The following is a 13310-nucleotide window of genomic DNA, read 5'->3' on the forward strand; positions in this document are numbered from 1 at the left end:
TGTAAATTTGGGGTTTTGATTTAGAAATTGAGATAACAAGAATTTTTGTTGACTGATGAGTATTTTTTTAGATTTTTTGATCAATATGTTGTATTTTTAAGTTTTAATTCTCAAATATTCTATTTTAGGAAATTTTCATTTTATTGAGAAATATTGTACATTTGGGGTTGTTATTTAGAAATAGGATAACAAGAACTTTTGTTGATAGATGAGTATTCTATTAGATTTTTTGATCAATATGTGGTATTTTTAAAATAAAATACTCAAAAATCTATTTTAGGAAAGTTTTCATTTTCATAGGGAAATATTGTAAATTTGGGGTTGTGATTTAGAAATTGAAATAACAAGAATTTTTGTTGATAGATGAGTATTTTTTTAGATTTTTTTATCAATAGGTTGTATTTTTTAAATAAGATACTCAAACAATCTATTTTAGGAAAGTTTTCATTTTCATTGGAAAATATTGTAAATTTGAGGTTGTGATTTAGAATTGAGATAACAAGAATTTTTGTTGATAGATGAGTATTTTTTTAGAATTTTTTTTATCAATATGTTGTATTTTTTAAATACAATACTCAAAAATCTATTTTAGGAAAGTTTTCATTTTCATTGGGAAATATTGTAAATTTGGGGTTGTGATTTAGAAATTGAGATAACAAGAATTTTTGTTGATAGATGAGTGTTCTTTTAAATTTTTTGATCAATATGTGGTATTTTTAAGATTTAATTCTCAAATATTCTATTTTAGGAAAGTTTCCATTTTATTGAGAAATAATGTACATTTGGGGTTGTGATTTATAAATTAGAATAACAAGAATTTTTATTGATAGATGAGTATTCTTTTAGATTTTTTTTTATCAATATGTTGTATTTTTAAAATAAAATACTCAAAAAATCTATTTTAGGAAAGTTTTCATTTTTATTGAGAAATAATGTAAATTTGGGGTTGTGATTTAGAAATTAGGATAACAAGAATTTTTGTTGATAGATGAGTATTTTTTTAGAATTTTTTATCAATAGGTTGTATTTTTTAAATAAAATACTAAAAAAATCTATTTTAGGAAAGTTTACATTTTCATTGGGAAATATTGTAAATTTGAGGTTGTGATTTAGAAATTGAGATAACAAGAATTTTTTTTGATAGATGAGTATTTTTTTTAGAATTTTTTATCAATATGTTGTATTTTTAAAATAAAATACTCAAAAATCTATTTTAGGAAAGTTTTCATTTTCATTGGGAAATATTATAAATTTGGGGTTGTGATTTAGAAATTGAGATAACAAGAATTTTTGTTGATAGATGAGTATTTTTTTAAATTTTTTGATCAATATGTGTTATTTTAAAAATAAAATACTCAAAAAATCTATTTTAGGAAAGTTTTCATTTTCATTGGAATTGTAAATTTGGGGTTGTGATTTAGAAATTGAGATAACAAGAATTTTTGTTGATAGATGAGTATTGTTTTAGAATTTTTTATCAATATGTTGTATTTTTAAAATAAAATACTAAAAAATCTATTTTAGGAAAGTTTTCATTTTCATTGGAAAATATTGTAAATTTGGGGTTGTAATTTAGAAATTGAGATAACAAGAATTTTTGTTGATAGATGAGTATTCTTTTAAATTTTTGATCAATATGTGGTATTTTTAAAATAAAATACTCAAAAATCTATTTTAGGAAAGTTTTCATTTTATTGAAAAATATTGTACATTTGGGGTTGTTATTTAGAAATAGAATAACAAGAATTTTTTCTTGATTGATGAGTATTTTTGTAGATTTTTTGATCAATATGTTGTATTTTTAAGATATAATTCTCAAATAATCAATTTTAGGAAAGTTTTCATTTTATTGAGAAATATCGTACATTTGGGGTTGTTATTTAGAAATAGGATAACAAGAATTTTTGTTGATAGATGAGTATTCTTTTAAATTTTTTGATCAATATGTGGTATTTTTAAAATAAAATACTCAAAAATCTATTTTAGGAAAGTTTTCATTTTCAATGGGAAATATTGTAAATTTGGGGTTGTGATTTAGAAATTGAGATAACAAGAATTTTTGTTGACTGATGAGTATTTTTTTAGATTTTTTGATCAATATGTTGTATTTTTAAGATTTAATTCTCAAATATTCTATTTTATGAAAGTTTTCATTTTATTGAGAAATATTGTACATTTGGGGTTGTTATTTAGAAATAGGATAACAAGAATTTTTGTTGATAGATGAGTATTCTTTTAGATTTTTTGATCAACATGTGGTATTTTTAAAATAAAATACTCAAAAATCTATTTTAGTAAAGTTTTCATTTTCATTGGGAAATATTGTAAATTTAGGGTTGTGATTTAGAAATTGAGATAACAAGAATTTTGTTGATAGATGAGTATTTCTTTAGATTTTTTTATCAATAGGTTGTATTTTTTAAATAAAATACTCAAAAAATATATTTTAGGAAAGTTTTCATTTTGATTGGGAAATATTGTAAATTTGGGGTTGTGATTTAGAAATTGAGATAACAAGAATTTTTGTTGACTGATGAGTATTTTTTTAGATTTTTTGATCAATATGTTGTATTTTTAAGATTTAATTCTCAAATATTCTATTTTAGGAAAGTTTTCATTTTATTGAGAAATATTGTACATTTGGGGTTGTTATTTAGAAATAGGATAACAAGAATTTTTGTTGATAGATGAGTATTCTTTTAGATTTTTTTGATCAATATGTTGTATTTTTAAAATAAAATACTCAAAAAATCTATTTTAGGAAAGTTTTCATTTTTATTGAGAGATAATGTAAATTTGGGGTTGTTATTTAGAAATTAAATAACAAGAATTTTTGTTGATATATGAGTATTTTTTTAGAATTTCTTATCAATAGGTTGTATTTTTTAAATAAAATACTAAAAAAATCTATTTTAGGAAAGTTTTCATTTTCATTGGAAATATTATAAATTTGATGTTGTGATTTAGAAATTGAGATAACAAGAATTTTTGTTGACTGATGAGTATTTTTTTAGATTTTTTGAACAATATGTTGTATTTTTAAGATTTAATTCTCAAATTTTCTATTTTAGGAAAGTTTTCATTTTATTGAGAAATATTGTACATTTGGGGTTGTTATTTAGAAATAGGATAACAAGAATTTTTGTTGATATATGAGTATTCTTTTAGATTTTTTTGATCAATATGTTGTATTTTTAAAATAAAATACTCAAAAAATCTATTTTAGGAAAGTTTTCATTTTTATTGAGAAATAATGTAAATTAGGGGTTGTGATTTAGAAATTAGGATAACAAGAATTTTTGTTGATAGATAAGTATTTTTTTAGAATTTTTTATCAATAGGTTGTATTTTTTAAATAAAATACTAAAAAAATCTTTTTTAGGAAAGCTTTCATTTTCATTGGGAAATATTGTAAATTTGAGGTTGTGATTTAGAAATTGAGATAACAAGAAATTTTGTTGATAGATGAGTGTTTTTTTAGAATTTTTTATCAATAGGTTGTATATTTTAAATAAAATACTCAAAAAATCTATTTTAGGAAAGTTTTCATTTTCATTGGAAAATATTGTAAATTTGGGATTGTAATTTAGAAATTGAGATAAAAGAATTTTTGTTGACTGATGAGTATTTTTTTAGATTTTTTGATCAATATGTTGTATTTTTAAGATTTAATTCTCAAATAATCTATTTTAGGAAAGTTTTCATTTTATTGAGAAATAATGTACATTTGGGGTTGTGATTTATAAATTAGGATAACAAGAATTTTTGTTGATAAATTAGTATTCTTTTAGAATTTTTTATCAATAGGTTGTATTTTTTAAATAACATACTCAAATAATCTATTTTAGGAAAGTTTTCATTTTCATTGGGAAATATTGTAAATTTGGGGTTGTGATTTAGAAATTGAGATAACAAGAATTTTTGTTGATAGATAAGTATTTTTTTTAGATTGTTTGATCAATAGGTTGTATTTCTAAGATATAATTCTCAAATATTATATTTTAGGAAAGTTTTCATTTTATTGAAAAATTTTGTACATTTGGGAATGTTATTTAGAAATAGAATAACAAGAATTTTTGTTGATTGATGAGTATTTGTTTTTGATTTTTTGATCAATATGTTGTATTTTTAAGATATAATTCTCAAATAATCTATTTTAGGAAAGTTTTCATTTTATTGAGAAATATCGTACATTTGGGGTTGTTATTTAGAAATAGGATAACAAGAATTTTTGTTGATAGATGAGTATTCTTTTAGATTTTTTGATCAACATGTGGTATTTTTAAAATAAAATACTCAAATATCTATTTTAGTAAAGTTTTTATTTTCATTGGGAAATATTGTAAATTTAGGGTTGTGATTTAGAAATTGAGATAACAAGAATTTTTGTTGATAGATGAGTATTTTTTTAGATTTTTTTATCAATAGGTTGTATTTTTTAAATAAAATACTCAAAAAAACTATTTTAGGAAATTTTTCATTTTCGTTGGGAAATATTGTAAATTTGGGGTTGTGATTTAGAAATTGAGATAACAAGAATTTTTGTTGATAGAAGAGTATTTTTTTAGAATTTTTATCAATATGTTGTATTTGTAAAATAAAATACTCAAAAATATATTTTAGGAAAGTTTTCATTTTCATTGGGAAATATTGTAAATTTGGGATTGTAATTTAGAAATTGAGATAACAAGAATTTTTGTTGATAGATGAGTATTCTTTTAAATTTTTTGATCAATATGTGGTATTTTTATAAAATAAAATACTCAAAAAATCTATTTTAGGAAAGTTTTCATTTTCATTGGGAAATATTGTAAATTTGGGGTTGTGATTTAGAAATTGGATAACAAGAATTTTTGTTGATAGATGGGTATTTTTTTAGAATTTTTTATCAATAGGTTGTATTTTCTAAATAAAATACTCAAAAAATCTATTTTAGGAAAGTTTTCATTTTCATTGGGAAATATTGTAAATTTGGGGTTGTGATTTAGAAATTGAGATAACAAGAATTTTTGTTCACTTATGAGTATTTTTTTAGATTTTTTGATCAATATGTTGTATTTTTAAGATTTAATTATCAAATATTCTATTTTAGGAAAGTTTTCATTTTATTGAGAAATATTGTACATTTGGGGTTGTTATTTAGAAATAGGATAACAAGAATTTTGCTGATAGATGAGTATTCTTTTAGATTTTTTTGATCAATATGTTGTATTTTTAAAATAAAATACTCAAAAAATCTATTTTAGGAAAGTTTTCATTTTCATTGGGAAATATTGTAAATTTGGGGTTGTGATTTAGAAATTGAGATAACAAGAATTTTTGTTGATAGATGAGTATTTTTTAGAATTTTTTATCAATAGGTTGTATTTTTTAAATAAAAATACTAAAAAAATCTTTTAGGAAAGTTTTCATTTTATTGAGAGATAATGTACATTTGGGGTTGTGATTTATAAATTAGGATAACAAGAATTTTTGTTGATAGATTAGTCTTCTTTTAGAATTTTTTTCAATAGGTTGTATTTTAAATAACATACTCAAATAATCTATTTTAGGAAAGTTTTCATTTTCAATGGGAAATATTGTAAATTTGGGGTTGTGATTTAGAAATTGAGATAACAAGAATTTTTGTTGATAGATGAGTATTTCTTTAGATTTTTTTATCAATAGGTTGTATTTTTTAAATAAAATACTCAAAAAATCTATTTTAGGAAAGTTTTCATTTTCATTGGAAAATATTGTAAATTTGGGGTTGTGATTTAGAAATTGAGATAACAAGAATTTTTGTTGACTGATGAGTATTTTTTTAGATTTTTTGATCAATATGTTGTATTTTTAAGATTTAATTCTCAAATATTCTATTTTAGGAAAGTGTTCATTTTATTGAGAAATATTATACATTTGGGGTTGTTATTTTGAAATAGGATAACAAGAATTTTTGTTGATAGATGAGTAATCTTTTAGATTTTTTTGATCAATATGTTGTATTTTTAAAATAAAATACTCAAAAAATCTATTTTAGAAAAGTTTTCATTTTATTGAGAAATAATGTACATTTGGGGTTGTGATTTAGAAATTAGGATAACAAGAATTTTTGTTGATAGATGAGTATTTTTTTAGAATTTTTTATCAATAGGTTGTATTTTTAAAATAAAATATTCAAAAAATCTATTTTAGTAAAGTTTTCATTTTCATTAGGAAATATTGTAAATTTGGGGTTGTGATTTATAAATTGAGATAACAAGAATTTTTGTTGATAGATGAGTATTTTTTTAGAATTTTTTATCAATAGGTTGTATTTTTAAAATAAAATACACAAAAAATCTATTTTAGGAAAGTTTTCATTTTCATTGGGAAATATTGTAAATTTGGTGTTGTGATTTAGAAATTGAGATAACAAAAATTTTTATTGATAGATGAGTATTTTTTTAGAATTTTTTATCAAGGTTGTATTTTGTATAAATAAAATACTCAAAAATCTATTTTAGAAAAGTTTTCATTTTCATTGGGAAATATTGTAAATTTGGGGTTGTGATTTAGAAATTGAGATAACAAGAATTTTTGTTGACTGATGAGTATTTTTTTAGAGTTTTTGATCAATATGTTGTATTTTTTAGATTTAATTCTCAAATATTCTATTTTAGGAAATTTTCATTTTATTGAGAAATATTGTACATTTGGGGTTGTTATTTAGAAATAGGATAACAAGAACTTTTGTTGATAGATGAGTATTCTATTAGATTTTTTGATCAATATGTGGTATTTTTAAAATAAAATACTCAAAAATCTATTTTAGGAAAGTTTTTATTTTCATAGGGAAATATTGTAAATTTGGGGTTGTGATTTAGAAATTGAAATAACAAGAATTTTTGTTGATAGATGAGTATTTTTTTTAGATTTTTTTATCAATAGGTTGTATTTTTTAAATAAGATACTCAAACAATCTATTTTAGGAAAGTTTTCATTTTCATTGGAAAATATTGTAAATTTGAGGTTGTGATTTAGAAATTGAGATAACAAGAATTTTTGTTGATAGATGAGTATTTTTTTAGAATTTTTTTTTATCAATATGTTGTATTTTTTAAATAAAATACTCAAAAATCTATTTTAGGAATAAAATACTCAAAAAATTATTTTAGGAAAGTTTTCATTTTTATTGAGAAATAATGTACATTTGGGTTGTGATTTCGAAATTAGGATAACAAGAATTTTTGTTGATAGATGGGTATTCTTTTAGAATTTTTTATCAATAGGATGTATTTTTTAAATAAAATACTCAAAAATTCATTTTAGGAAAGTTTTCATTTTCATTGGGAAATATTGTAAATTTGGGGTTGTGATTTAGAAATTGAGATAACAAGAATTTTTGTTGATAGATAAGTATTTTTTTTTAGATTTTTTGATCAATATGTTGTATTTTTAAGATTTAATTCTCAAATATTCTATTTTAGGAAAATTTTCATTTTATTGAGAAATATTGTACATTTGGGGTTGTTATTTAGAAATAGGATAACAAGAATTTTGTTGATAAAAGAGTATTCTTTTAGATTTTTTGATCAATATGTGGTATTTTTAAAATAAAATACTCAAAAAATCTTATTTAGGAAAGTTTTCATTTTTATTGAGAAATAATGTACATTTGGGGTTGTGATTTAGAAATTAGGATAACAAGAATTTTTGTTGATAGATGAGTATTATTTTAGAATTTTTTTATCAATAGGATGTATTTTTAAAATAACATACTCAAAAAATCTATTTTAGGAAATTTTTCCTTTTCATTGGGAAATATTGTAAATTTGGGGTTGTGATTTAGAAATTGAGATAACAAGAATTTTTGTTGATAGATGAGTATTTTTTTAGATTTTTTGATCAATATGCTGTATTTTTAAGATTTAATTCTCAAATATTCTATTTTAGGAAAGTTTTCATTTTATTGAGAAATATTGTACATTTGGGGTTGTTATTTAGAAATAGGATAACAAGAATTTTTGTTGATAGATGAGTATTCTTTTAGATTTTTTGATCAATATGTGGTATTTTTAAAATAAAAAAACTCAAAAAATCTATTTTAGGAAAGTTTTCATTTTTATTAAGAAATAATGTACATTTGGGGTTGTGATTTAGAAATTAGGATAACAAGAATTTTTGTTGATAGATGAGTATTCTTTTAGACTTTTTTATCAATATGTTGTATTTTTAAAATAAAATACTCAAAAAATCTATTTTAGGAAAGTTTTCATTTTCATTGGGAAATATTGTAAATTTGGGATTGTGATTTAGAAATTGAGATAACAAGAATTTTTGTTGATAGATGAGTATTCTTTTAGATTTTTTGATCAATATGTGGTATTTTTAAAATAAAAAAACTCAAAAAATATATTTTAGGAAAGTTTTCATTTTTATTAAGAAATAATGTACATTTGGAGTTGTGATTTAGAAATTAGGATAACAAAAAATTTTGTTGATAGATGAGTATTCTTTTAGAATTTATTTAATTTGGATTACAATTTATTTATTTATTTTCAGTATGGCCGAAAGGTGGATAGTGAACAACTAGTCAGAATTGTTGAAGACATAAAAACCAACATCCAAAATAAGTCAAGTAAGTAGGAGAGGCGCACCAATAATCTAATAGAGGAGAATATGTCATCAGAAACGGAAAAAACCTAATTTTAGCACTTATTCACATGAGTGCCCTATACTAGCCAGGGGCGGACTCAGAGAAATATTTTGTATGGGGCACATACTGAAACAAATATATAGATTAGGGGTTTAACTAAATTTGTGTTGAGTTACTTGAGCAAAAACAAAAATGAGTGTGGGGCAAGTGCCACACCCATCAACCGCCTGCGCCCGCCCCTGATACTAGCTTCTTTTTTTTTGAAACACGAGTGCCTATACTAGCTAAAAGAGAAAAATATCTTGCTTGTTTACAATCTCACCACTTAGGTGGATAAGTTAAAAATACAAAACTTCTGAAAAGAAGCATCAAAGACTACATGACTAGTTTTTATCACTTCCAAAGTCAATAATCCATATGTTACAATATATATTTTAGCAAAAAATATTTGTACTATAAGGTGTTTACATAATCCGAAGCAACTTTTGCATTTATTAGATATTATGTGACTAATCTAATAATCCATGTTTTTTATTATTGGTGGAACTTATATATTAAATACTAATTTTTCAAAAGTTTAATATTATCATTTTTAACTAAAACTACTTACATATTGAAACAGAAAGAATATTATCCTTACAAAATATAACGAAAGCAAAGAAGGTGGTTGCTGCCTCAAATAGCTTAGATTTTGTTTATATATCTTGGTCAGGTATTGAATTAAAGTCTCATCTCAAAAATCACTTAAAAGTGGTATAGGGATAATTCCTAGAGGTTATTGAGACTTTTTAGTATTGTAAGATGGTCTTCATAATAGGATTTTAGAATACCCTAAAATTATTCGAGCTTAAGCATCTACGAGTACGTCTCGCTTGAAAAGTCTTGATAACACTTATGAAGATTCTTATTTTGTGCTCAAAGTGTTCAGCACGTGAACAAGGGTAGCATGTCTACAAGAAACACGACTTCTGAAGCTTGATTTTTGTTAAGATAATAGTTCTAGGGTTTTTTTTTTTTTTTGTGCACCAACTGATTAAATAAAACTTAAAGGTTCAATACAAAAGCATTTAAAGTTTGCTTGGCTAGTAAGTCAACAGAGGAAACAGAGTCTCTGTTAACCCAGCGAAAAGAAACAGAGGTGAACGCCTCTTTCAACGTTTTGATGTCCGATAAGATTCCATGCAAATCTGCGTAGGATGAGTCCTCTAGTATTGCTGTCACCAACATCTTCGAGTCTGATTCAAAAGAGATTTGATTGTAATCTAATACCAGTGCCTGCTCCATTGCTGCGCGCAAGGCAAGCCCCTCCGCCACGAGGGGTGATTTCACATAGGTGAAAATTTCTGAATCCGACCTATTGAGACCAGAATTCAGTTGTGAGAAGTTCCAAGCTGCTCCCGCAGCCATTCTTTCCTGATTCCAGGCAGCGTCAGTTTTGCAGGTGATTCCAATTCTTATTGTTTCTCCCGCCCGTTTCTTGGAAGGTTCAGGGTCCGTCTTCTTTTCCTGCGCTACTGCCCATTCCTTAGCATCCACAATCGCCTTCGTAACCACTTCCTGAGGTGTAAAGATTTTCTCTTGGAAGATTCTGTAGTTTCTTGTGGTCCATAACCTCCATATTACCCAGGCTGTGATTGAACCAGCATTTACTCCCGTAGGTGGTAGGCTCACCGCACCAACAACTGCGATCCAATTATCAACAAAACGATCCGACTCCAAGGGCAATATATCATTCTTGACTGGGACCATTCTCCACACTTCCTGAGCAAGAGGGCATGAGAAAAAGACGTGATCTATAGATTCCACGGCTCCGCAAACGCCACACTCAGCTGTTGGGATAATGTTCCGAGCTGCTAGTCTCTCATTGACTGGGAGGCCTCCATGGATCGCTTTCCATATTAGTAGTTTGATCTTCGTTGGTGTATGCAACTCCCACACTTTCTTAATCCATGGGACCTGTCTTAATGCTGCAGCCCCTGCCTCATCCGGCTTATCTTCTAAAGCCGCTAGGTATCCAGACTTCGTATTATACTTCCCAGAATCATGTTTTAACCAGATTCTCTTGTCGGGGCCTTTCTCCTTGCTTGGTTTGATACTTAGTATCTTATGGGCGATCTCTGGGAACAAAGTTTCCACTTTACCTATGTCCCACTCGCACGAATTTGCTTGAAATAGGGACTTGACAAAGGCTTCATTAGTCTGTTCAGTTGCTGGTCCCATCGGTGTCTCTGCTTTGGTCGTTGATAGCCATGCATCCGACCATATTTGGACTGTCTCTCCATTGCCTATTGCCCATCCAAGGTGCTTATTGACCAAGTCTCGCCCAATCAGTATACTTCTCCACCCGTGTGAACAGTTCTGTGACGCTTGGACCTCTAGCAGCGGACTGTACTTACAGTATTTTCCCTGCAGTATACGTGCTAGTAAACAGTCCGGGTTCTCCAAAATCCGCCAACTTAATTTGCCCAGTAACGCGTCATTGAAACTTTGAATGTCTCTAAACCCAAGGCCTCCATCTCTTTTCGAGTTTGTCATCTTACTCCATGAGATCCATGCCATCTTCTGTTGGTCTTGGTTTGGATCCCACCAAAATCTAGTTAAGGCGGACTGAATTCGTTTGCACAAAGAAGTCGGTAACTTGAAGCAAGACATCGAGTGGTTCGGCATTGCCGAGAGAACCGACTTAAGCATAACCATTTTGCCCGCTGAAGATAGGAATCGCGTTGACCACCCCTTAGCTTTTTGCCGGATTCTGTCCACTGTTGAGGTGAAAAGATCTTTTTTCCGTCTCCCAAAATGCTCGGGTAGTCCAAGATACTTCCCCACTCCCCCCTCCTTTTGTATATCCAGCTCCTTTTTTACTCTGTCTTTCAGGCTCTGTGGCGCTTTCCGGGAGAATGTAATTGCTGATTTCTGCTTGTTTATCATCTGTCCTGATGCTTGCTCGTATAGCTTCAGTATCTCATTCAGCTTGTTGATGCTCTGTTGGTTTGTCCGGCAGAAAAAACATCGTGTCATCTGCAAAAAGGAGATGATTGACTCGAGGGCAATCTGTTGCAACTCGGATTCCTTGTAACGATCCCTCGCTTTGAGCTTGCAAGCATAACCCGGAAAGGACTTCACTGCAAAGGATGAACAAGTAAGGAGACAGCGGGTCTCCTTGCCGCAAACCTCGTGTTGGAATGACTCTCCCTTTGGCCGTGTCATTGATCAGAAAGAGAAAGAGACTGTAGTCACACACTGCATAATCAAGCCGACCCACTTCTGATCGAAACCCAATCTTTTAAGAACTAGCTCAATGAAGCTCCACTCGAGTCTATCGTATGCCTTGCTCATATCCGTCTTAACAGCCATGGAGCAATGCTTACTAGCTGTAGACGTTTTGAGGAAATGGAGAACTTCATGTGTTATGAGCACATTGTCGGAGATGGCTCGATCCGGTACAAAAGCTGACTGATTTTCTGAGATTAAGGTCGAGAGGATCGGTTGTAGTCTTCGGGTGAGAAGCTTAGAGATTATCTTATAGTAGACGTTGCATAGCGCAATTGGTCTATAATCTGCTACAAACCGAGGTCCTTCTCCCTTGGGTATCAGCCTGATGTGCGTGTCATTTATACCGTTCGGCATTAGGCCTGATGCGAAAAAGGTTTGAATCTCTCGGACTATGTCATCTCCGACTGTCTTCCAGTTGGCCTGGAAAAAACCCGCAGAGAAACCGTCCGGCCCAGGAGCTTTATCCGAATGTATCGAAAATACTGCCAATTTGATTTCCTCCGCTGATGGTTCTCCTACAAGCTTCTCATTGTCAGCCGCAGTGATCAATGGAGATAGCGCCTGGTTAACGATTTGTTCACGTTCTTCCTCATGAGAGGTGAAAAGTTCTGTGAAATAATTCACGATAGTTTTGGTGATTGCTTCTTCCTTGTGATGCACTCCACCTTCGGCATCCTCTAGAACAGAGATACAATTTCTAGCTTTCCTACCCTTTGTTGTGGCATGGAAATAGCCTGTGTTCCGATCACCTAGGCTGAGCCATAGGGTCCTGCTCCTCTGTCTCCAAAACTCCTCCTCAGACTTATATGCCTCTTTCAGCTCTTGGTTTAGGATTGCTAGCAGGGCTGCATCATCATTAGCGCTCGTCATTGCCTCCTCAAGATCGTTCTTCCTTTGCTCAATGATCTCCCTGCTGTTTCTCTGTTGCTCTTTATTCCATTTTACTATTGCTGACCGCACAATGGCTATTTTCCTGGAGACAGGTGCTGTTCCGGATTGTCTCCAATGTTTCTCAACTAATTCTTGAACTGCAGGGTTGTCTTTAAGTCTCCTGTCAAACCGGAACAAGCCTTTACCCTTCCTTCGTGTAGTGTCAAAACAAGTAATGATGGGCTTGTGATCTGATCCTCCGAACTTAAGATACTCGCTGTGACCTGCATAGAAATCCTCGTACCAGCTGCTGTTTGCAACAGCCCTATCCAGACGGCAACGTACTACATGGTCATGTCTAACTCCTCGCCAAGACAAAAGTCCCTGAATGTTTTATATCGTATAGATCCCTTCAGACATGAAGGAACGCAGATCAACAAAAGAGCTCTCTGGTCTTTCAGCTCCCCCTGATTTCTCTTGCCCGTTTAAGATATCATTGAAATCTCCTGAGAGAAACCAGGCTCCACCTCTCAACGCGTTGATTTGTACG

This window comes from Brassica rapa, chromosome A07 (genome assembly GCF_000309985.2).
Source record: "Brassica rapa cultivar Chiifu-401-42 chromosome A07, CAAS_Brap_v3.01, whole genome shotgun sequence".
NCBI classification, from domain to species: domain Eukaryota; kingdom Viridiplantae; phylum Streptophyta; class Magnoliopsida; order Brassicales; family Brassicaceae; genus Brassica; species Brassica rapa.